This window comes from Calonectris borealis, chromosome 1, assembly GCF_964195595.1.
Source record: "Calonectris borealis chromosome 1, bCalBor7.hap1.2, whole genome shotgun sequence".
NCBI classification, from domain to species: Eukaryota; Metazoa; Chordata; class Aves; order Procellariiformes; family Procellariidae; genus Calonectris; species Calonectris borealis.
In genome coordinates this window covers 143284325-143309315 of record NC_134312.1, presented here as the reverse complement: position 1 = coordinate 143309315, position 24991 = coordinate 143284325, and the positions used below count along the sequence as shown (strand labels likewise).

Below are 24991 nucleotides of genomic sequence, written 5' to 3'. Positions count from 1 at the left end.
ATCCAGTAAGAGATGTGTCTGGACTACGCAACCAGGGTGAAGCAAAATCCGTCCCCCTTCTGCTGCTATGGAGAAGACATGAAAAGTGGATTGACCATCAAAACGGGAGGAGGGAGAAAGAAGCTTCTTATCTCCATCAAACTCCCAACCTCTGCCACCAAGTTTCCAAATTCAAAATACTCCCTTTCCATCGCAATGCGTTGGTACAAGAGCTCCCCAATGACCTGAGTCAGCGAGCCCGTGAGCTTTTTCTGTCCCACCTGTCTCAACCCAGCCCCCTAGTTAATTCCAGCCTGGGTGCTGCGGTGAGCTCAGGTGGGCTGGCACAGCCTCGGAAAGCAGCCGGACTCCAGGCAGGGGTCAGGACTCCGGCAACGGATCCAGAAATCAAAGTGGCTACGAAAACTTTCACGGAAGCATTAAAATAACATTCCTTTTGTGTTATTTATTATTCTTTCCCTCCAAACTTATCAGTTATATCAACCGTTTGTTAAATTGGTGTTCTGGAAGCAAATGCATTGCGTTCTCATAGACTTTTCTTTGAACTGATGATCTGTTTCAAAATGCTTTTCAACTTGTTAAAAAAGAAAAAGAGAAAGGGAAGAAGAGGGCGTTATGAGCTAATATCCTTCCTAATAACCACAGAAACCAGAATCTTCTGGAGAAAATTAGCATTTATCTCTTCCCTGGCGTAAATCACTCTAACCCACTTTCCCAGTTTGCCTGATGGTGCGGGATTGCTAGGCAACACCACACTTGCAGGTCAGCTGCCACTTCATGACTATGCCAGTGTCCATTTTTTTGAGGCCCACACTGAATTTTTTTTCAAAGATTATGTTGCCGTTTAAGATTAAGAGCATTTAAAAATACTTAGCTAATCTTCCTACTGCAATACGAGCTCTTACATGTGTTGCTACGGCTGAATATTGCTTGGAGTGCCTAAATATTTGGAAGTAAAACCTGCCATTTTCTTCAGTAGTATAATGAAGTAAGGCATAAGATTAAGCCTGATTTTAATTATAAGGTGTCCTTTCTCTTACTCTGCCTGCCTTCCCTGTTTTTCATGCCAACAGCACTGTTTGATTTGACTTGAAGGAAAACTGAACGGCTAGCCTGAAGTAGCAGATGAATCACTCTAATATCTGATAACTTTCCCAAATAAAGGCAGCTCTCTCCGGGAGCAAATGTCAGCCTCCATTGCTTAACAAGCTTATCTGAGCCAGCGTAGTTAGCAGGGACACGCTCACACTGAAAAGCCGATTGCCGGTGGTGGGATTTTCAGTGTGTTGCCAAACTGCCGAGGAGGAGGTGATATTCCTGATTTCCAGCCGAACTTCAGCACGCAGCCTGTGCCTGAGCAAGCTCTGAAAAGTAACAGCTATATGACCTATTGCAAAAGTTCCCAACCACGCAGTCCTGAAAAATACAAGGTGCTCCTCAGCGGGCCAACGCTGGTGCTGGGCCACCTCCTGCTCTTGTTCTGCCGAGGGGCTGCCGGGGTCCCCTTCCTGCCGGCAGCCTGAGTCTTGTCCGGACACTCCGCTACTTCAAAGTGCCAACTAAAGACGGGTTTTCATAAAAGTAAGCACTTGAATACAGCGCAGAAACCTTTCTAATGCCGAGTACCTCATTAAATTGTCAACTTCCTTGCAAACGGCGCTGGGAGCACTGAGCGCACAAGCGCGGGGGATAAAATTCGCCAGCGACATATGCTGGCAAACCAGGACTGCCGGAGCCAAGCGCTCCGGGACGCGAGTTGAAGCGGCGCTTGGCTGGCAGCCCAGCCCCAGGAGCCCGGTGAAGCCCCGGGGGGAGCCGGGGCTGAGGGGCCCCCAGGCAGCCGGGCTCCCCTCTGCCGCGGCGCCCCGTTCCCCGGGCAGCGTCTCCCCCTGGAGGCTCTCCCCGGCCCTGCCGCCCGCCCCCCGCCTCCCGCCCGGCCGGGCGGGAGAGCCCGCCCCCAGCCGCCCCCGGAATGCCAGGCTTGGGCCAGCCTGATTTATTTTAGTGCGGTTTTTTAGGCTCAAAATAGCATGTTTAGCCTAAAAAGCTATAGCATTCTTAATTAGTATTTGCGGATTTTTTTTTAGATCTGTTACCTCGTCTGTGAACCCTTCAGTACAGTAAGATGCCACTTTTTTTCTACAATCCTGATCTTTAGACACATGCTTTTCCTAAAAGTATGGGGAGGCTAATGTAATCAGATGTAATTAGAAAGTCAAAGTTGAGGGCTTTAAGAACAACAGAATCTAATCAAACACAATCATGATGGTTGTCATCATTGTCACAGTACTTACAGCAAGTTCCCTTTTAAATTATCCATGTGTTTTCACCAACACAGAGGCTAGTCATTCAAGTCATTTTAATTATATTTTTATATCGCTGTCTCATCTTTATTTGTTTGGGTTTCTTCTCTTTACTAGCTCTAGTTCTTTGATGGGATCCATACACGCCAAGGTTGCTCACACTGCTCTGAAGCTACAATAGGGTTATCACAGCTTTCAGAAACTTGCAGACAATCCAAAGAAAATTGAAAAGATGGAACCAGAGATCCAGTGACTTCAGTAATGCTCTATGGAGCTGCAGGGTCTCCCTCGTCACAGGGGCAGCAACACGCCACCTCATTTTTTGGTGAAAACCATGGAGCACTCACATGCATTCAGCACGACAAAAGATGCAAAGTAAAAAATTTCTAGCCGGGTTCTAAAATGTCAGGTAAAATGTCAGCTAGCACTGTAATAAAAAAGGAAAACCTAACGCAAAACAAGAGTACTCTAATTAGCATATTGCTTTTTAACGAATGTTACACATTCAGCGAAACCACCAGGCTTCAGAAATAACAAAGCACTGACTGGGTGAAAAAAATCATTGCAGTTCACTGGTAACTCTCATGGAAGCTCTTTTATGAAGTGAATCTTTCTTTGGACACTTCTTTAATTGGACACATCTTAGGACCAAATTCTTTCATCGAAGGGTAGATACCAAGCTCTCACTAAAGTCAATGGGACCTTTATGCATCTCAGAAGAAAACTTGGCATTCTCTAGGGAGAAGAGAGAGTAAGAAAAAAAATGTATTTTTAATTAGTGTTGTAAAAAAAATAGAGATTACAATTTCTGAAACAAATAGATAAACCCATATGATTATAAAAATTGATTGCTATTTGTCAGATTCTTTGAAAACATACATCTCTTAGCACTTAAGTCTATTACCAGAGGGTACATTTATTTTGTTCTGGTTTATCTTTCATTATGTTTATATTGCAATCTTTTACAGAAGTTTCTCTCTAATTTATTTAATAAAATACCTTTTTTTTTATTTTTTCCCTTTTCAGAAAAATACCAATTTGAAATTTTTTTTTGCTAAAGATTATTAAACAAAATAGAAATAGTAGAATCATAGAATCATAGAATCATAGAATCATACAGGTTGGAAAAGACCTCTAAGATCATCGTGTCCAACCGTCAACCCAACACCACCATGCCCACTACACCATGTCCCTAAGGGCCTCATCTACACGTCTTTTAAATACCTCCAGGGATGGTGACTCCACCACTTCCCTGGGCAGCCTGTTCCAAGGCCTGACCACTCTTTCAGTAAAGAAATTTTTCCTAATGTTCAATCTAAACCTCCCTTGGCACAACTTGAGGCCATTTCCTCTTGTCCTATCGCTAGTTACTTGGGAGAAGAGACCAACACCCACCTCGCTACAACCTCCTTTCAGGTAGTTGTAGAGCGCGATGAGGTCTCCCCTCAGCCTCCTCTTCTCCAGGCTAAACAACCCCAGTTCCCTCAGCCGCTCCTCATAAGACTTGTGCTCCAGGCCCTTCACCAGCTTCGTTGCCCTCCTCTGGACGCGCTCCAGCACCTCCATGTCCTTCTTGTAGTGAGGGGCCCAAAACTGAACACAGTATTCGAAGTGCGGCCTCACCAGTGCCGAGTACAGGGGCACGATCACCTCCCTGCTCCTGCTGGCCACACTATTTCTGATACAGGCCAGTACTTCCAGCATTACTGAATCCTTAGCTATTAGAATCAGAAATCACAAGTTCTACCAGTCATGTAAAACCAAACGCAAGCAAATCTTTATTTCAGCGGAAAAAATGGTGAGAAAGGCCAGCTACCCTGTGTGTTAAAGGACCATATGAATCACAGAAAGGGAGAATTTACTCAGCTGTTGACTTGCTTAGTCTATCCCAAGTTAAAGCATAATTATCCTTTCTCTGTATTTTTATTTCAGAAATAAAGAGGCATGAAAGAAGAATCTGTCATAGGCTCATAGCCAGCTCCCACCAGCCTTCTACTCGCTCTGCTTAGACAACGTACTACACAACTCAACGCTTGTTCCACTGCCCTTCACGGACACTCCCCATGGTTTTTCAGTTGCTAAACATAGTCCTTTGAAGAGGAAACAGTCTGAAAAACCTCGTCTCCCTTGCTGTTCTTTGTACCTTGCGAGGCAGATGACTTGTTCGGCATATTTTGACTTTCTTGCCAATTAGCTTGACTACGCATTTGATATTTAAATTTATGTTGTTGAGTCTTCCGTAGTTTTTATATTATTCCACATAAAAATCTGATGGAATATACTTGGCCTAGAAACCCTGATGACAGCTGGATCCTCAGGTGTGCAGCCATCGTCACGGCACTGTCAGTGTCTTCAAGAAGCAGCTTTTTGCAGACTCCAGACACTGAGGTAGGATGCCCAGGCCATGGAGGCCTCAGTCTTTGTTTTTTTCTGTGCCAGACGATTATCTTGTCAGCAAGTAGTGTTTACAGTTGTGACTTTTGTGGAGTGCTTTGTCATGGTGGTCCAGTTCTTCACGCATTCTATCTTCAGCTAATAAAATAAAATCAAGACTTAAAAAAAATACTGCTTGAAAGTAGGAAACAAATTTTTGAGTACCCCAAAAGTGCAATTCAGCTTTCTGGGCTTCTGGCTTGAAAGAAGGTTTTTTTCTAAAATAAACAAGAGAAAAAAAAAAAGAACCTTTGCAACTGAACTCAAGCATTTCACAGACCTTAAGAAGGACTGCACCAGTTAGGATTTACCATCTCTAGAGATGTAGGGCTGAGGAAGGGAAGCCAAGCCAAGCCAAGCCAAGCCAAGCCAAGCCAAGCCAAGCCAAGGGAAGGCCAGGGAAGGCCAGGGAAGGGATGGGAAAACATACCATAGATTATTTGCTGTGGATTCCGTGATGTTTGTTACCTCAACACGTTTGGTATCATAAAGCTGTCAAGTGTGAGATAACTTTCACACATCTGTCAGGCACTTGTGCTACAACTGCTGCCTGTTCATATCGAGTGCCACAGCTTCAGCTGGGCTGCAGTCAGAGCTCCTTCTTCAGTCTCCTTAGAGTCTGCTGGAGGAACGTGGGTATGCTGAGATATATATATGTATGCTGAAAATTCACTGGAGCTGGGCCAAATGAGGATCTGAGCAGGGAGACAAAGAGGCTGAGTAGTATTAATTGCCTTATGTCCTAGCGCTCCTATATGCTCTTATGGTCCACCCTGAATCTCCCTGGCTTTGCCACCTCCTCAAAACAGCTCTCTCAAGCTGTGCAATGCTCTTTTGCCTTCCCAACTGTCTTCTCAGTTTCTTCCATCCAACTCCCCTGCTCCCAAACTTTAATACAGCAACGGGTACACTACTGTATCAACTTCTCAATGGCTGTTATTCATTAGCTTGTGAAAACATCCATTGAAAATATTTCAAAGGCAACAAATGAGTTGTCATTGACAAGAAAGAAATAGAAGTTAAACATCCTCAAATTATTACCTCTTCACATTAAAAGCAAACCTTGGCTAGATGTTGTAAACCTAGATCTTATAATTGGCAGTCTAATGTTTTCCAACAAAAGGGTGTAATAGGATACATGTAACCTATAAGCATAAATAGTTTCTATGTTGTATGTTTCTGTATGTTTCTACCTATATTTTTGTGCAAATAATTAATGCATAAAAGACTCATTTCCCCATAAAATACAAAAATGAAACCCCAAAGTGCTAGCTGTAAAAATGCAGACAGCCAAGTTTACCCAGGAGGTAACTCTGCTTTAGGATGGAATTATTTGTTCATGATGCATTATTATTCTTTACTGACTTTGCAGGAACCCTAACAGACAAAAACTGTTCCAAGAGTTGTGTTTTCACTGTCAGTGATGCTTGTGCAAAAGCAAAAAAAAATCTTGGCAAGACAATAAGACACCAACATAAGCCCAAGGCTATTCTTTTTCCACATAAATTTCAGTGTCAAAATGGTAGGAAAACCAAAATAATTTTCAAGCTGCTAGAGGGTACTGCCAACTGTGAAAAATAAAAAGACAACTATAAACATAATTATTCATGAGTGCCCTGTTAACTAACAGGAAGATTTTGAAGGGCTAGCACAGAATTTTCTAAACATATTTTTTCCTGATAAGCAAGATAGATAATAAACAATTAGGGTGATTTTCTCCTTTGCGAAATAGCTTACAGAGGCAATATTAACCAGGTTGTACCAGTTCCCAGCAGAATGCATGTGGAGGGCAACCCCTGAGGTAGTTTTTAATTCCATTTCTTCAGGATCCCTATTTGATGTTTTGCGTAGCAATACCTTCTGAACAAATCCACCCGGGATCAAATTCTAATTATCATTTAAGAATTCAGTGGAAAATCTGCAGGAGTGAAGGATGAGTATTTGGTCCTTAGACATGTAAAAAAAAGAGGTCATATTTGCAGTATTTTTCCTTTTGTAGCAAGAAAGAGAAGATTCCCAAAGGATCACTCGCGGTCTCTCACTGGTCTGCGAGCCATTGCAAAAGGTACATGCCTTGGAAGAGAAGGTGCCCATCGCTGCGATGGCACGTTACTGTGACTGCTGCTCTTCCAGGTACAAGGCAAAAGAGGGCAGTGGAGCACTGTACATTTCAATAGGTTAAACTAATGATCCCTGCAGATCTTTTATCTACATTTCTTTGCTGCGAAAATTATTACAATACCTAAAAAAGCAATCATGTTGTATTAATATCCAGACCGTTTAAACGGAACATCTCTTAGGCTTTCATTGAAAATGGCATTTCTCTCCTAGCGAGCCTTGTAATCGATTGATTGAAACCTCCTTAAACTGCATACGTTACCTTCAAATCTCCTGTCACAGGAGGTATTGCGTTTTCACTCACTAATAGGATTCTCCATGTTGGTTTTATTTGCATCCCCTCCTTCACATGCACTCCAGGGAAGTTGGCGTTCCTGTCTATAACACAACTCTTCAAGTTTAGAAAGGCCAACAGTAGTTCAGGTGTCCTCACACAGAATGAGCTTTGTTTCCTTTCCTGTGTCGCTAACAACAAACTGGGTTGGTTTTTGCCAACGTGCCATGGCCAGTCATTGCTTACGTCGGGTGCTTTCTTAATTTATTGGGTAGTTCTGCCTTCTGAATCCTTCCCAAGTGTTTCTAGGCTTTGTCTGCACCACGTCCATCTCCAAATGTGTTCATTCATGCAACTTTAAACATTCAGCAACACCATCTGTTGTTCCCATATTTAAGAAAGGAGCTTGAAGGTCAAAGATATCTTCAAACATCTCTGGTTTTACATTTTAATAAAATCAAATCTGAAGTTGGGGTTTCAATTGGAGTCTGGGATGCCGTTTCCTTTTGCTGAGAGCAGCCGTTCCCACTTCCGCATAAGTTGACGTGGATAATGTGTCATTAAAAATAATCACGTTATTTAAGAGGAATGGTCACAGTGAAGAACCCTGGCCTCTCTACCCAACAACCTTCTTTCATCTTGTCAACAACAGCCTTTAGTCTTTCTTTAAAATGACAAAGGTTTCCAGTGTCGATATGCTCCTCTGACTGTCCTCGGGATGGCAGTGCTCTAACCAGATTGATTAGCAAAGTTCTTGCTTTCCCATTATAAGCCACAGTCTGGTACTCAAATGCCATTCATTTCAAAACGCTGCGTTTCATGTAATGGCCGTAACATGTCAGCACTGTCTCCAATGCTCCTCTGATGTAAAAAGACAAGGGGACGTGACAAGATACCTTTGACGTGCCACATCCAATCTGAAGTCGGAATTATTTACACGTTTGGAAAATTACATAAAATGATAGTGTAGTGATATGTAACCTGTTACCACTACATTCTCAGATCAAAACACAGTAATCACCAACATCATTATCTTACTCCAGAGCAGTTTCAAGGGTAGCTCACTGGACTGGGATGCGCGGAGGCGGTTTATAAGCCTGGTTCTTCCACGGTCCGTGGTGAATCCAGGGAAGTCCCCCCAGCCTCCTCGGCTTCAGGTTCCTCTCCTCTAAAGCAGGGGGACTAACACCCATCTTTTATGTGAAGTGTCTGGACATCATGGTGCTACATAGTTCTTATATTTACAGTATAGAGGCTAGATATTATTCCTGTTATTACAGGTTTTGTTCTATCTTCACAGTGATATTATTCCTATTACTACAGTATTGTGTCTCCAGGGTGCCAGGTCCTGAGCAAACACAAATGCAGGCTGGTCAAAGCCCACCGCTGTTTACTCTGAAAAATGCTTTTGAAGTGTAAGACCATCCTTTCCACACCAGTGCACTTAAACTTATGGGAAAATCAATAATTTTCTCTACAAATTGACTAGGCCTTTTCCAGTAGGTCTTGCTCTGTGTAAAAAGGCACAAACCATCCGCAAATATAAACAGGAAAACCTTGCAATAGTCCTAAACCCACGGATGCTACTATTTTTGTGAGATGTTTATAGAAATACTTTTACGTTTTGGTTAACTCTCTGAGACAGAGAACAGCAGCTTTCTTAATGGAATAAATATTGTTTATTCTTTACTTTTATTTACTCATTTTGTCCTTAACTAAATAATAAAGCAATGTACTATTTCAGTGACGTACCTAATAAGCAATCCAAAATTAATTAACTCTTCCTTTCTCCTTCCCTTAAATAGCTCCTCATTTCCTGATTTGTTTCTGTAGAGATATGTATTTAGATTCATTTTTTATAACAAACTATATATAAGGATTTTATCATTTACATTTTGTATTAAGTTGTAAAATTTATATAAAGATACATATACGTATCACTATCCGGAAAAAGTAAAAGCTGAGCGTGTCCAGGTCAGGTGAAAATCAAGAGACTTTCCAAATCTAAGCGTTGTCGGTTATAAGACCACAGGGTCCCCACCGCGCTTCAGCACCGACAGAAGGGCATTCCACCACCACGCGCTGAAGCTGAGGATGCTCTTGAAACAGAGAATCCCCTACCCAAAGGTGTTGAGTAGGAAAGGAGACAGGCATGGACGGGCCACCGTCTTGACCAGAGATAAAGTCCGTCCAGAAAGTTAACTCAGAAGCGCCTTTAATTTGTGACGGAGTCGATTTCCATTCTCACTTCTGTCCTCGCTGAAAGTTGGCATAACGGTAACAGAAAGCCATATAAACTTCAAATTGTCAGGAATTCCAGGAGCTGCTTTTGCAAGCCACGCAGTCTCACCCTTCATTTCTGGGGCACTGACCCAGCCCATGTAATAAACTGTGACCCAAAACTAAGCAGAACAAGGAAATCAAGGTCTGTTCAGTGGGAATGGACAAATGAGAAGTGACCATTTTTACTCCAAGCATCATTACATGCTCATTGGTAACAAATGTGTGTGCACAGGTATGTACGTACATGCATATGCATAACATCTCTTTAAATTCACAATAACAAATCCTTTTGGTGCAAACAATAACGTCATAGGTATCAAAATAGGTTTTAAAAAATTGAACCATTATGACTGGTTAAAAAAAAGCAAAATGCAGGTAAAGAATAAGATTTGCTTGTGCTTTTAACTTAAAAAAATCAACTCTTTACACATGGAAAAACAAAATCAAGCTTTCCTCAGCAAGGACCATTATTCAAAGAACAGCGTATTCTGGGCCACAAGTGCCTTTTGCTACTATTACAGCAAGACATGGGAAAATGTAGTCACTTTCTGCATTGAAAGAGCTTATACTCCTCTCATTATGCTCAAAGGTGATGATAATTTAGCATTTTTCAGCCTGTCCTCTATCAGAACACAAAACCCATTGCCTAAGTGTTGAAAGGGAAATCCAGCACAGGTTTCCAGCAGAACAGCTCTGGTGGGAGGAGGATGAGGCTGGTAGGTGGCTGTTGGGCTGTACGTGAGGATAAATAAGCATGAAGATACTGCGTCAGAACTGAAATCAAGCAGTAGACAACATCCAGCTGATTATGAGAGCAACATCTACACTCTCACAACATTTATATAACTGAAATATTAAGAGAAAAATAAATGGATTTCACAGTTCAAGCATCTGTTCTACTCATAAAACTGCAGCTCAAAGAGAAATGAAGTTACAGTACTAGTGCAGGCGTATCAGGAATGTAAGAGCCAGTTTATTCACAGGCTTTAGTCAACCAACAGCTATCTTAAAAATGGCAAATTAGGAAATACATCTTACTACACAGCTGAAGATGTTATTTAATAAAATATTCATTAAACACACTGATACATGCCCACACTGGGTCACAACATCAGGTTGTTACAGCACATCACTATAAATTTATTTGTATTGTGCATTTCAGCTTGTTTTCAAGCCTGCACCAAAGGGTGACTGCCACAATACAGCATGTCCTGTCTAGCTCTACACGACATCTCCTTGCCAGACACTGGATAGCCCCTGTCAGGGTAGACTCTTCTGTCTTCAAAGTGTCTCCATATGAGAAATGCATCACAAGGTCTGGCATTTCCAGGATTTGCAAGTTCCCAAAGGTTTTGACTGCCATCCATCCATCCATCCATTCATGCTATACACTAATTTCTTGTTCCAGCTATTAGTGAGGTGTCCTGTGAAACTCTTCTCACTGCCTGAAGCACAGCTACCACCAGTACACCCCACCGGGATGCTGTCTTTCAGTTACCCCTCTCCTTGCTGAATCTCAAGAGGCTTTTAGTTATTTTTACAGTTATCACAAGAACCACTTGATTTCTCTCATGATCTAGAGGACCAAACTGTGTATAATAAGTTTAGTTTGCCTAGCTGACATTGATAAAAATAGCAGTAGCATACCCACAAGCTTATCCAGGAACGACTCCTTTTTGGTACGTGCAGAGGTTCTTTGGAGCGCTGATGCTTTCACTTTTTTCCATGAAATCTGCTGAACCAAAGGCACGCATTACATAGCTATATATTTCAACCATATACCATGAACATTTTTTTTCTCATGGGTAGCAGTTTGCCTTTTAATTTAGCAACAATTTATATAGAACACACTTTACACGTTATTAATAAACGTTGTTAGTTTTAAGGTCTATGTGTCACATCAATAATTGCCAAATCAGTTTAACTTGGCTACATGGGCTGAAGAGTGACAAATGTGGCTGGATGTCATCCTAGCTACATCACTTACTTGGCTGCTACCGTCTGCAGCCTGAAGAAGGACTTCAACCATTTATTAATGCATGTATGTATCCTCAGAACCAAAGCCTTTGCTAACAGAAATTGGCACCGCGCCACTGAAGTCAGCTGAATGTTTGTAACAAATGAACAGCTCCTCCACAGCAAGCAAAATTTTGCCTTCCTTTATGTATCATCCCACACGCCCATAGGATTTTGCCTACTGATTAAAAGAGAATGACTCACGATAGCGGCTACAGTGTCGTCCAGGCCTGTTCCCACCTCCTCTGTTGTGCTCCACCTTCCAGCTGACCTTATTAGTAAAGCCAGAAGTAAGAGAAGAAACCCTTGGCTGATCAAAAAGGTAATACCAGTTCATAACACTGTCACACGTTTATCCTTGGAATCCACAGCACCTCCAACACATGGACTCAAGTCAAATGAATTTGGTGTCAATGTCTTCTTCCTGGGACTGGAACAGTCAAACGTTTAATTCCTAAAGGCAGTAGGTTCACAGAAGTTCTGGAACAAATACATTAGGTATGCTATCTATATCCAGCTAATCCACCTGAGTACTCTGTCAGATTTTAAAAAGGGAATCATCATGTGAATTTAATACACAATACAGGATCTTGCTGCTTCATAGAAAACTTAGTTTTAGAACTAAGAGAGCTGTCATAAACTCACCCAAAAAGCAAGTTTTCTCTTCTCTTCCACCTTTAATTTAAAATGTCTCCAGGCTTGTAAAATTAAAGTCACTTCAGAAATCTCCAAAATAGCAGTTTATGCATTCAAATATGTAATAGTCTGGGGTTTTTTCCTAGGCTCAAAATGTTTTTCATCATGATTAGACACATCTTCAAGTAATAAAATCAACTGAGGTATACAAATGTGGCTTTCCATGAGTTTAATAAGGGGGGTGGCAGTAAGTCTGTGTACTAATGTGACAGAATCAAAGTATGAAACCCTGACAACAGATGCACTGCAGCTCTCATTCATTTTGGATTTGCACTGAAAATAATTACTCTCGATAGCTTAGTCTTGTAATTTTGGAATAAACTTGGGTGTACACCGAAATGTCAGAATAAAGCGGGTCCACTATCACCTCATGAAACTTCCCCGCCCTCACCAGCGCCTGCCCACCCGCCAGCACGGCAGGCAGGTGTCGCGGCACAACTCCGAGCACTGAGGGGAAGACTTCTTCTACCTGGGGAACAAAAAGTACAATAGCCTTTTGCATTAAGTGCCTTTTTCTCCAGTTAGTATCCTGTTCTCCACCTAAATATAAACTGTGAGTAGCCTAGGAATGAGATGACAGGTTTGATGCTGAAGCGTGCAGTTCCCACGGGATTGTTTTTCTCTTCAAAGCAGTTCACATTCAAGCCAGGCGCTACCTGAAGATCCTACTGTACCAACTACCTGTACGGACATTATAGTTAATGCAACAGGCTCTATACAGCTGAAGACAAATACAAATTAAGATAAAAATTGGACAAGATTATGGAAAATATTGTACTGCACAAGAGTATGCCCAGCATGGTTATATTATAGTCAGAGCGATGTAACTGAATTAATTTCCAGTTCCTAGAAATGTGCTAGAGTCCCCACAGAGGTGTAAGAATTAAACAGGCTATAAGTACATTGCGATTTTTGTCTTCAACCTTCAGGCTACTGAAGTTATCTGTGATGGCTTCATTCTCCACGGACGTATCAGCACAGCCATCTGCTCTGGTGATGCACTGCCATGTACCACTTCAGCTCCAGACCACGCCACACCCACAAGTGCTGTGTAGGGGCTGTAGGTGTAAAATGCAAGGATGGCCAGGGCTACTGAGAACAGATCCCCAGTCTGACCCAGTCCCAGTTCTGAGCCACCATCTTTTTGGTTTACCTGGCTAGCACACGTTAAGAGTTAAGGGAGAGAGTGCATTACAACAAGCAAGCCAGCGCTCATTCCAGTAGAAGACTCTCAAGAGTACGTGGTTCGTAAGATCATACAATCCTAGGATAATTCAAGTTGGAAGGGGCCTCAGGAGGTCTGTAGTCCACTCCACTGCTCAAAGCAGTGCCAGCTTTGAGGTCAGACCACGTTGCTCAAGGGGTCTTGAAAACATCCAAGGATGCCCACTTCTCTGGGCAACCTGCCTGACTGTCCTCATAGAGAAAAAGGTTTTCCTTACATCCAGTCCAAACCTCCCTTGCTTCAATTTATGACCATTGTCCTTATCCTCTCCCAATGCACCACTGTTAAGAGCCCAGCTCCATCTCTTTGGTGACCTCTTCTAGGCACTGCAGGCAGTGGCACCATTAGGTGCCCCCAAAGCCATCCCTTCTCCAGACTGACCCAGCCCAGCTTCCCCAGCCGCTCCTCACAGGGCAAATGCTCCAGCCCCCACTGCCCCCTCTGCTGAGCCCACTCCAGTTTGTCCATGTCTGTCCTGTGCTGGGAGCACCAAAACCAAATATAGTGTCTAGATGTGGTCTAACAAGTGCTGTGCAGAGGGGGATAATCCCTTCCCTCAATCTATGGGCTACATTTCTGTTCATACAGCCCTGGAGGCTGTTGGTTTGCCTCCAGGGCACACAGATGGCTCACATTCAGCTCACTGCCCACTGCCACCCCAGGGCTTCTTCCACAGAGCTGCTCCCCAGCCCACCCATCCCCAGCTGGTGGGGTCGCAGAGGCTCTTCCCGCCATAGTGCAGGACCTGACATTTCACTTTTGCTGAGTTTCATGAGGTTCCTGTTGGCCCATTCTTCCAGCCTGCTAGGTCTCCCTGAACGGCAGCTCTGCCCTTGGGTCTATTGGCTGGTGCCCCCAGTTTAGCATCACCTGCAAACATGAGAAGAGTGCACCCTGTCACCTTCTACAGACTGAGAGACAGAGGAAAAGCAAGTGTTGGAGACTATCCTATATGTTGTCATTGAACTGCTAGGTGGCTTTAAAAAGTTCCTGGATTCCCCCATAGCTTTCTTTCTCCATATGTAAAATGTGCATGGCAGATCTAGAATGCTCCGGGCAGTACTCTGAGAGCCTTGGAAGAAAATTTCTATTCAGATCTTGGTATCATTAATTGTTATCGTCATTATTGCTGCTTGCTTCCTGAGGTCACACGTTTGTTCCCTAGCAGGGGTTAACAGGACTCGTAGGAATTTACAGGGAATACTCTGATATGTCCTTGTAAAGACACCTTACCAAGGTTTTACTTCCTCTCACTTCACAGATGGGCAGTGCTCAGACTCCTGCAAATCCTACACTCTTTTGTGCCAGAATCCTCCAACTGAGGTGAATACTCAGGCTGCAGTGGCCTGAGGGCAGAGGTTGATAGGTGCCGTAAGGTGCCATCTCTCTGCTTCATTGCATCAATGAATAAATGCATATTCCTTAGCTCTTAACTCACATTACAGTTCAATTATGCTATGTCAGTCACTAGAAACATATACTGATGAGTGTCTTTCTGTGTGTTCACAGTGTCTTCCTTTTATCTTCACCGATATCAAGACTTCATTAAACTGCCACTTAGTTAAAGTCCCTATTAAGCATGTCAGAATGGTATCACAGTAGAAAATAAAAACGAGTCATTAGAATGGAGACTGATTGTAAACTTAGTTTTAAGCCCATTTATATATACGTATCTCACAAGGGTGGTGATGATAGTATGTTCAGAAGTACATTAATTGAAAGCGCTGGGTAAGAAACACGTCCTGCACGTTAGCTAACTATGTCATATATATTTTGCATGAAGACCACAACTTAATGAAGACCTTGTTTAATTTTTGCTGTAGGTATCATGATCAGGTTGTTGGGTATTCATTTAATAGGGTTCACAGCACATGCAACCCACCACTGAAATGGATACTGAATAGCAAATAAGATTTTCTTCATGTGTCCAGGTTTACCCCAATATGCAATAAATATGGAAGAAGTTATTCATAGAAAAGGCTTTTTTTTTCCCCCAGCCCTTGGTACATACATTCCCCTATTCCAGGCAAACCCAAACATTCTCTCAGGCAGGCTTTATATAAAACACCATGACACCTAAAAAGCATCATAATCATGCAGCAGGTTTCACTGTGCATAAGCTTTAGCACTTACAACTTCAGCGGGTTTCTTTCCTCCTTTGCACTTAAAGACGTAAGTAGAAAAGATGTATTACATGAAAGATTTGTACTTTTGTAAGAAGGTGTTGGCTATTACTGTTTTTAGCCAAAATATTACAATTCTGCTACCTTCTCTCTGAGATGCTCTTTTCTCAAATATATTTCTTGGTCATAATAGGTTAATTACCTAATAGGCTTTTTCCCTAGTACATGAGGGCTTTGTCTCCTTGAGGTCAGTGGAAAAAACAAGACATAAAATCTATTTGTTATTAATGTATTTCTTCTAGCCCATAAAACCTGAACTTACTTTTTTTCCAAAGTGAATAGAGTGTTAGCATTTTATTTATAAGAATGATTCATTTATAATTTCAGTGTACAATATCACTCGTGTTTGATCACAAAGTCCTCAAGAAAGCATCTGCAACACTATCTGGTTTTAAAGTAAATGCATATTGGGCAATAATAGGGCCAGGTTTCAAGGATAAAGGAATAAAATCATCCATGTAAAGATTCTCAGCTCGTTCTAGAGATGCAGATTTCTAATTCGGTCACATAGATTGTACACATGTATGTACACATATATACACACATACATGTATATGTGTGTATATATATGTACATACACTTTCTGTAAAGGAAAGCAGCAATTTTTGTCCTGTGAGCTTAGCATTTTACTCCACATTAGCTGCACTTTTTAAAATTTGAATACTCTGGAGTCTCTCTTCTTCCATCTCGATGTAACCTTCTTCCTTCTTTCTTTTCCCATTCCTTTCTCTTTCTTAATCAGTCACAACCAATCTTTTTCCACATCTTTTTCTCAACCATAATCCACATTCATAATACATTCTACAAAGAAACTCTGAATGTCACCTTACTGGTATCCTTTACATCTAATTTAATTTAATGTTGACTCGTGAAAAAGCCAGTAAGAATATTTAGTACATCAAAACATTCAAAATAAGGATGTAGTTCTCAACAGCAGCCAGTGTTATGAGCCCCTCCCAGCCGAAGCTCAAATTTTCTCATTTGGGTAAAATTTTGAAAGCTATCGGAGTGCCTCTAACGAGAGCAGATGCTGCTGTGCAACTATATGAACCATATTAGCTGTGCATGTTAAAAGCAGCACGCTAAAATCAAAAAAGGCTATTTTAAAGGATATTTACTTGAAAAACCTAGCTTAATGTAGAAAAACAAATAAGCAAGTGTGTGCTGCTTTCCAATACACTCATCGTTTTGTCAGCCCGCTTCAGGAAAATCAATTCGTGCAGTTTGTCTACAAACCGCGTTACGCACTAAATAGTCACAGTTCAGAGGATTACCGCTTAGGAGAAAAAGGAGAAAACACTCACACATTGAAGAAAAACTGGGAAAAAGTCATCTCTTGAGAAGCGGCAGTGGAACTTTTCCCTGCGTTTTAACGTCCAGTGCCATCCCTGAGGCGGTGCGGTGCGGCAGGGAGGGAGGGAGCACGCCGGGCGAGGGTACCCACCACCCGGTGTGTGCGCAGAGCCTGCTCTGCAGGTGAAGGGCAAGCGCTCCTGCTCTTCATCACTCCGTTCCACAGTTCGTATTAACATTACCGATGCAAGATCGTTACTTTAGCAAAGAAAGTAGAAAAGATATGGCCTGCTCGTGCTGCAGGTTTAATACACTTGGTACAGTGACACTGTATTCCCTAACGCTGCCCCAGAATCTGTCATTCAAAGGGCCCTGCCAGTTTCAGGTGTTATAATCCTGGCAGAAATCATACAATTAATCCCCATAATCCCACCTCCAAGCTGTTTATAAACATACAAATCATACCGAGTGCTTGTCACATTACCAATAACCGAAGGGTCACAGATTTTAAGGCCATGAGGAACGACTACGAAATCGTCATGGCTGACCTCTTGAGTAAAACAAAGAGTAGAAAATCGCTCCGACATCCAGCCCCCCGCTAAATGGGGCTGGAGCTGTGTCGGGCAGATCTCCGTGTCCTGCCTGACAGCAGCCTAAAGGTTACTCTACTCTACACTCACCTGGAGGGGGAAAAGCACAGCTGAGCACTTGTGTGACACAAGGACATCTCGAGGACGCAGTGCCGGCCATCCTTGGACCTTGGCTAACCTTTTGTCTCTGCGGAGACCCTCCTATGCTGGAACGATCTTCAATGCTCACTTTAGGTCTGCTTTAGGGAAATGGTATAAGATGCACAGAGGGCATACCATGACGACACTGCCTCTTACTAATCCATTTTATGAGGAAGGAGCTAGAAAATAAGCAAACCCATGATGTTCGTTGTCCAGTTACGCTTACGTGCCGCTTCCAGAAAGTATTTAATAAACCTTCAGGGGATTTGCCTGAATAGGGATTGAGGAAAGAATGACTTATCCAGAAACATACTGCATGTTTAAGTCAGATGTGACAGGGTTCCTGGGACCATGCTATAGCATGCTGCCTTGCAGTAGGAATTAATCCATAAAATTCATTACACTTCTGCTGATGAAGCAGTGGTAACTTCTTCACGGTCTTTTTCACACAAAAAGGCAAAGATTTGAAATATCCTTTTACACAATACCTGAAAAGCCTATTAAATTGCTTTTGGACTAATAACACACTTTCAGCCTGTGACATTACCAGTTTTTGCAATGTGGTAAAGATTTCTCTTGGCTCAAGTAAGAACATGGTAACAAGTTGTCTGCCTTGAACAAAGGTACTACTCATGATGTTGCAACCTGTCTTATGGCAAAAAATACTTACAGGTGGTCTATATCTACCTGATGTTATTGTACCCTGTGTCTCAGCCGCAGATGATATTTCAGGTATCACCTTTGAAACACTACCATGCATTAAGAGAGAGCAAGCTGGTGAAAATTGTTGATCTGGGGCAGGAGCACCTAATAACACTAAATAGAAATCAAACTGTCACCAAACTTCTGAGCAAGCAAGTAAATAAATATAAAAATAAGGTTTGTAGGCACTCCACTGTAACCGATTTGCCCTTGTTTACTGTTTTAATAGTTCTCTGAACTTCAGTAACAACCTGCTGTTTCAAGTTCACATGCAAATCTGTCAATATTTTTCTGACTCTGTCAAAAACAGCTGCAAAATTCCACACTGACCTCAGGAAGGCTGGGATTTCATCCTCTTATATCAGGCGTCGCAGCAATAGGAAAGGTGGGTTTCATATCTTTAGGGTTTTGCGTTTGTTAATACACAATAATGAACACACATAGTATCGATCCAAAGCCAACGAATCTGTGACTTCAACTATAAATCAAATATCATATTGCTAATCATTGCTCCGCTTATTTTTCAGTTGTGCTAGGCTGGAAAATACCCATTAGTGTTTACACAAATGCATATATACATATTTATGTATAAACACATATATATTTACCTTATTTAGAATAAAAGCTGTTAGAAAAAAAAAATTTCCTGTATCTTGTCTCCTAGAAACTATATGCTTAAAATAATGACGACCCAGCTGGAAACACTAATGGTCAGACAATAACTGAATGGACTATTTCACAGTTCTGCAAATATTAAGCAGACTAACGTCAGTTATGATGGGTACGATAAAGTATGTTTGGTCATATCAACACTTCAGGCATTTAATCACACGCACACATATTTGTCAATACTTAAAGTTTTGTGAAAACCATTTTAATTTGCCACATTGCGTCCAGTTCTATAACTAACAGTTTGAAATACTGGTTTACTGAGAAATAATTAACACGAAATGGCAAAGCCTCTATAACCGTATCGCCCGCTAGCTCCTGCCAGCTGGGAGAGGGGCAGAAGGTGCGCACCGCTGTTAATTCGGAAGGGAACATGTGACACAACCTGACATGTCAAAGTGTGAAGAGGTTTTTGCCACTTAGGTAAAAACAAGTGTACTGACTGGTGAAACTGCAAAAAAAATTTAAAGAAGAGGACTTGGAGGTTATTTTATTTCTACATAATTAAACGCATAAGGAAAACAAGAGCTATGGCCATTTTTAAATGCCTTTAAGAGCTTTCCCCTCCTCCTCCCTTCTTCCCTTGCTGTTCCAAGCTGTTGAGTAACAGACATTTCAGAGTGTGCACGGGGGAAGTAAACAAATGCATTGCTACTGTAGTTGCAGGGCAGGGAAACATTAATGTCACTGCTGCTATAATCACATTAGTAGGGTGCGTTAACGGTAATGTCATGTTTGATCAACTAGTCAAGTCAAAAGCCCTTCGAAATACAATCTGAACAGAAGCACAAACCAAAATGTCAAGAGAATCGACTTCCGAACAGTTTCCTTCCAAATACAGACCCCTGTTGCAAAGGTGAGCTTTCGGTCACCAACACTCAATGCCAAATCATCCTGAATCACACGACTGCACTTTACACTTGGCTAGGTCCCTGTTCCCCCCTTTAAACCCGAATTTGATTTTTCTCTTATTCCCCACTGCGTACACGCACCCGCACCCTGCGGCATCCAAATACATCCCCGCCAGGGATAACGCATGCAGCTAGAGTTTGCTCCGATTCCTGACAGCTTGTCTGTCAAGGACAGAAACATTTACAGCCCGAGTGTTTAGGAGCATTCTTCTTTCAGTAGGTCTTTTTCACCTTAAACACAATGTGTTGCTGTCTCTCTGCTTTAGCACACGGTATTCGATACAGGCAAACGATAAGAGCAGAAATAGCCAAAGACAAATTCTTTCAGGTGGGAAAACGGCCGGCCAGGATATGTCCCCTGTAATGTCCCAGCGCGCTCAGCATGTACATGTTCATCAATTGCGTACTTTTTTATCAACATTTTCTGACATTGCCGGGCTTGGGCATGTGTTTAACGCTGGAACGTTAACCCTTTTGCGGAGAGTAGCATGTAGGAAATGCAGGGTCAGTGACAGCAGACAAGGGCCGCTGCCATCCAGAACTTCCCATGGATGGCAGATTTTTCTCTCATCTCCCCCACCTCCTTCCACCAACCTGCCCCTGGGAAGGAGAAACTCATCCCGCTTCTCATCCCCTCCCCGAACTCTGCCTGCTGCTGTCCGCCGGATACCCGACATCTTCCCCTTCTTTGTCCGTTACTTCCCCGATTTGCCCCCGGAGTGACCAAGCCTTGGCTTTCCCCCATCCCCCGGGCTCACCTTTTCGGTCTGCCTGGCGGCGCGGCCACCGCCTGCATACCAATGCGGGGCCGCAAAGGCAGCGCGGCGGCCGCCCGCCCGCCGCCCCTCCCGCACCCGCACCCGCGCCCGGCCCCGGCTCCGCACCCGGCCCCGGCGGCTCCCGCGGGCGCGCTGCCTTTGGCGCCTTGTCACCTCGACACATGTAAAGCGGGGGGACACCGGGAACGGGGTCAGGCACAATCTACCCTGGCAGGACGGGTCCTGCGTGTCCCCTGGGGACAGGCATGCATGCCCGCAGCAGGCACTCCGGCACGCACATCTACCGGGCTGTGTGTGCGTGTGTGTGTGCGCGGCGTGGGGCCGTGTGCGTGTGTGAAGGGGGTGTCTGTGTGTGTGTGTGTGTGTGTGTGCGTGTGCGTGTGCGTGCGGGGGGAGCGGAGCGGAGCGGGGCGGGAGGGAGGCAGCTCCGCCGCACCCGCGCATCCCCCGTGCCGCGGAGAGCGGAGACTCACCGGGTCACCCTGGTCTCTGAAGGTCAAGCTCAGGTTGGTTTCTTGATTGCAGTTTTCCTCCGGGCTTTTTCGGCTCGGCTCTTCCCTCTTTTTTTTTTTTTTTTCCTTTTTCTCCTCTTTTTTTCCTTCCCCTTCCCCTGCTCCGGCCGCGGTGGTGGCGGCTGCCGCCCGGCGGGGCTCCCGCTGCCGCTGCCGCTCCCGGCCCCGCGGGGTGAATCCCGGCTCCTAAGCCCTGGCCCCGCGGCGCCGCTCAGATCCCATGGTCGCAATCCACATCGCGGCAGATGTACCACAGAATCACGTAGAGGATCAGCAGGATGGCGAAGATGAACAAAGCCACCAGGATAGCCTTGGTCACCGGAGAGATGAGGGACTGCATGTCACCCGCGGGCCGCCGCCGAGGACAGACGACTCGGGAACTACACGGGGGCAGCGAGCGCGGACGGATCCCGCGGCCCCGCCGCCGCCCCCGCCGCGGCCGCCGCCGCCGCCAGCGACCCGGCGGGCAACGGCGGCTGGCGCCGAGCCGGTGGCGGTGTGCCGGGGGCTGCCTCCCTCAGCGCCCCCGCTGCGGCGCTCCGGCGGGCGCGGCGGCTCCCCGGCGGGCGGGACGGGGCGGCGCGCACGGACACCTCGGCGCGGCGGCCCGCCCGGCCATGGGCACCGCGGCCCCCGCCGCGGCTTCAAGCCCGCCCTGCGGCGGCGGCGGCAGCGGCGGCGGCGGCGGGGGGGGCCCGGGCGCCGGCAAACTTAGGCGCGGGGGCGGCCCATGGGGGACAGGTGTCAAGCGCCCGGCTGCCCTGCAGGTCTCCGACGAAAGCCATCCACGGGGAAGGGAAAGTTGCGGGTGGGACGCGGCGGGCGCCGCCGCCCCCGGCCCCGGGGGGACCGTGCGGGAGCAGGGGGAGCCGCCGGCGGCGCGGACAGCGCGGCCGCGGCAGGCTGGGACGGCGCCGGCCGGCGTGTTCCGCCCAGCCGAGGTTTTCCCTCTCTTAGCCGCCGCTCGCCCCCACCTCCCTCCTCCTCCTCCTCCTCCGCCTCCTCCGCCGCCGCCTCCCGCGCTCCCGCCCGCCCCCCGCCGCCGCGCCGCGGGCGAGCTCCGCCGCCCGGGTGCTGTGGTTGTAACTGCCGGGTGGTGCGAAGGACGGGATTTCCTTTCCCCGACCACCCTCTCCCCCCGCACTTGGCATCTCCGCCACCCTAACTGCCCACTGGAGTCCGGGTGCTGGGGAGGACGGCTGAGGCTTGTCCCCTTTTCTGAAGCGGAGAGGTCACCCCTCCCCGTCCGCGATAAAATTAAAAGGCTTTTTTTTATTCTGGCAGGTCAGCACGGGTCACAGCCTGCCAAGAACCCCCTTGTGGCTCTGCGGCCTTTGGTATATGCACCAAAGGCGCCACAGGACAGATAGCATAGAAATAGGACAGGAAGATGGAAATCGGATGAAAGACCATCGCTTGCATACCCACCCCCTAACAGGAGCTCTGGTGCAGCTTTCACCTCACCCCAGATTTCTGTAGCGCCAGAGGTGTCCATACAGCGAGTGTCACGTCACGCGCATGCCAGCCTTGGCGCTCGCCACCTGACGTGTGTCCGGACGTCTGCCTGCCGGCCCGGCACAGCGGGCCGGGACCAGGCTCCCTGTCAAGGAACGAGGTGTCCCAAGACCAGCCCTGTGCTGGGAGGCAACCAGCGATGCGGGCGCCCTTGCCTCAGGTCACCCGTGCAGATGGCTGACAGGAGCACAGTCGGTGGGACACAGGCCTCTTGTATGGCATGAACTGCTTCTGGTGTAATGCGAGGAGTTGTCACCTTGGATCTCTAGTGGGGACAGAGCCAGGTGCGTCTTCACAGAAGGGGCTCCCAGGGTTTCAGTTCTGGGTGCAACGCTATCAAAAATACAGAAACACTGAAGAAAGTCGTGGAACCATGTAAGACAGGGCTGAAAGAAACCTTGAGACATCATCCCCCCAAGAAGGACAAGAGCAACTTTATCAAGAGGGAGAAGGAAAGATTGAAACTTCAATACATATAAACTGGATAAACGAAGGACAATCAAGTTTGAGAGGAAGAAGGTAAGATAATGCTATATAGGTATTCCAGGCATAAACACCCTAGAGGAAAAAATGTTATTAATGCTGAGCATGGGTATTTAAGAAAGGGCAATGGAAAGAAAATATGAAAGAGAAATGCTAGGCTGTTAAATAAGGAGACTTCTGACACAGAGAAATGTCTAAAGAATATGAGATAATATCCCAAGAGAATGTGTTGCAAGACACATTACTTGACTTTTTGAAAAAGCTCAGCTTTTTCATGCAGGAGGAATGGTCAGCTCTTTAGGGATACCCACCATGCTGCCTCTGTCTCTAGTGTTTTAGTTCCTCATCTGCAATATGCAGATGACCGTATTTCCTTTCTTTTCCTTTTGGTGCGACCGCCTTGGTGTCACTGCGAGATTTTCAGTGAATATTTTTTGTCTTTTGAAATAATTACATCTTGGCTGGAGCTGTAATGCTACCCGGGTACAAGTACCATATTCATAAAATGCAGCTTGGACTCCAAACAACAACTTTGCTCGTTAGTTTATCCTCCCCATTTCAAAGCAGTGCTAGATTCTGGAGGCAGGTGGTTAGGTGCTTATGTCAGATTCTTTGAGGTGTCAAAAGCATCATATTTTTTCTAATCCTCTTGCTGGACATCAGTATTTCCTTTGTAGGAAGGTGTAATTCCACATAGGCTCGTTGTTCAGCTGATTCTCACACTTGAGCATTCGTGCATTGCCATCCACGTTCTTGGCTTGTCAGCTCTCGAGAAAGTGGTACCAAACCTAGCAGTGTCAGACACAGCAGTAGTGATGGCACGACACTGTACCGAGTGATGTCTGATACCTCCGTACTTGTCAGCATGAGAAGCAAAATAGTGCACCATCGTTTCTGCGCCCAAAATGTGACTGGTTGTGTAACGTGTGCAATCTGTTCTGAACAGGTTTGGAATTCTGCTTGTGTAATTTGCATGTACTTATGCACAAGGGCATCCCTGAGTAATTAAAAATATATAGCCTCTCCGTGTTTGATGTTCTGTCACTGGCGAAGTCTGAGCCAACACAGAAATCACAAGTTAAAAAGCAAATATATTGCCAAAGCTGTCCTTAGTTGAGAAAGCTGATTTAAACAAGGAAGTAAACATAAAAACCATCTTCGTTTTCAGACGTCTTATTAGTAAGCAGTGGGGAAGAAGGAAATCGATCTTTGCCAAGTGAAGAGAGATAACAGTGACAGAAAAATCATTTTAATTTCCACCTTGTAAGCTGATATTAAATTAAACAGGAATACTAATACATGTAGCTTTCAGTTCTTCTTTCTCAATTCCCTTTGAAACTGTGCTGCAGGAAATACACATTTGCAAGGAAGAACACGCACCAAAGATGGGGGGAAAAGACCCACAATCACAAGCTAATGCAGGCAGCTTTAAATGCCCAAATTAAATCCCGCGCTAATGTACGGAATGCTTGTGCGACATAGATGGCACAAGGAGACCGGGCTGTTTTTCTTGTTGAGTTCACAGGCACCTTAGCCAATACGAAGGTATCACTGCTCCCTCTGGGCTGTCCCGTCCTCCTGCTGGGGTGTTTATTCAGAACAGCTAGAACCCATTGGAAAGGCAGGGTCGGTTTTACATTCCCAGGCTTCGCCAGTTAATGTCACCACAGATTCCACTAATGGGGACAAATCCTGCCAACTCACAGCACATCCCTGGTCTGGGAGGGGATCTGAAGCGATCGAATCCCCGGGAGTGGGCTGCGGTGTTTGAGAAGGGAATGACCAGTGGTCTGTGGTGGTGGGTAAGGCTCGTGCCAACAGAGTTGGCTGCTTGCAGAAGTCGTAACTATTAATCCTCTCTCACC

General features: G+C 45.0%; 1 long non-coding RNA gene across 1 annotated transcript; it reads right to left on the bottom strand.

The window, feature by feature from the left end:
* Positions 1–5296: 5296 nt before the first annotated feature.
* LOC142073799 (uncharacterized) lies at positions 5297–22038 on the bottom strand. Its single transcript, XR_012670472.1, has 3 exons — positions 21090–22038; positions 11059–11143; positions 5297–5431 (listed from the first exon to the last, which is right to left on the bottom strand). It is a non-coding gene; the product is annotated as an uncharacterized LOC142073799 (long non-coding RNA).
* Between the last annotated feature and the right edge of the window lie 2953 nt (positions 22039–24991).